Source organism: Pygoscelis adeliae, unplaced genomic scaffold (genome assembly GCF_000699105.1).
Source record: "Pygoscelis adeliae isolate BGI_AS28 unplaced genomic scaffold, ASM69910v1 Scaffold253, whole genome shotgun sequence".
NCBI lineage: Eukaryota > Metazoa > Chordata > Aves > Sphenisciformes > Spheniscidae > Pygoscelis > Pygoscelis adeliae.
The window spans coordinates 29,223-30,214 of NW_008824412.1; positions in this window are offsets into that span (position 1 = coordinate 29,223).

Below are 992 nucleotides of genomic sequence, written 5' to 3' on the forward strand. Positions count from 1 at the left end.
GGCGTCGGTCCGGCGGAGCGGCTGGCTTGTCCCCTCCCTGGGGACGTCACCCACCGGTTTGCTGGGGAGGCAGTCAGGGGATCCCGGCATAGGGCTGCGAGTGTGACTCCCTGGCGCCCATCCCCGGGGCGTTTGGGCATCTGGGTGGCCTTTTGGGCAGCGTGCTTCTCCAGCTGGGCAAGCGTCAGCATCCCAGGCTCCATTTGGTGTTGAGAAGCTGAAAACCAAGATCCCACCTTGGTACCCAAGGAGCTGGTGGGCTGGAGCAGTCAGGGGGCTCGGGGAGGGGCTGGGGCGCTGCCCCCTCTATCCTCTGCTGCTGGTGGAAAGCAGGACTGTCCCTTTGAAGGCGGTGAGGTGCTGGGGACCCGCTCGCTCGGGCAAGGTGGCCAGGGAAGCGCGTGTCCTTGGATGCTCTTGAGCAGCACGTGACAGCTGCTGTCCCCGATCAGCGCAAGGGGGCCTGTGGGCAGGGAGGGGGGTTCCCAGCCCTGCAGCGCAGCCCGCCTGGATGGGCGCAGCGGGGTCGGGATGGGTCCTTGCAGCTCTCTGCCGGGACAGCAGGGGAGGGCTGACACTGTCCCCGCTGACAGGGTGCGAATGCCTGAGCTTATCGGCGATGCAGCGATAACGAGGCACAGAGAGGTGCAAGAGTGTTGGCAGGGCAGTGCAAAGTGGGAGGCAGGAGCGGGGTGCACGCTTGTGCATGCATATTGCATGTGTGTGCACAGCATTCCCCCGGCCCAGATGGGGTCCAGGCAGGTACGCGGCTGTGTGGGACTCCCGTAGCGGGGTCGGGTGCCTGCAGCGGGCGTGCAATGCAGTGTCTGCTCCTTGCAGATGGTTCACACCTTTGCACCCCGGCATCGCCCTCCCTGCTGCCACCAGCCACCCCTCCCGGTTAAACAGCAGCCATCTAGCCCCAGTTGCCCGGCTTGCTGGTGCTGCAGGGACCGGGGATGCCCAGTTGGCTGTGGGGCTGTGCTCCTCTG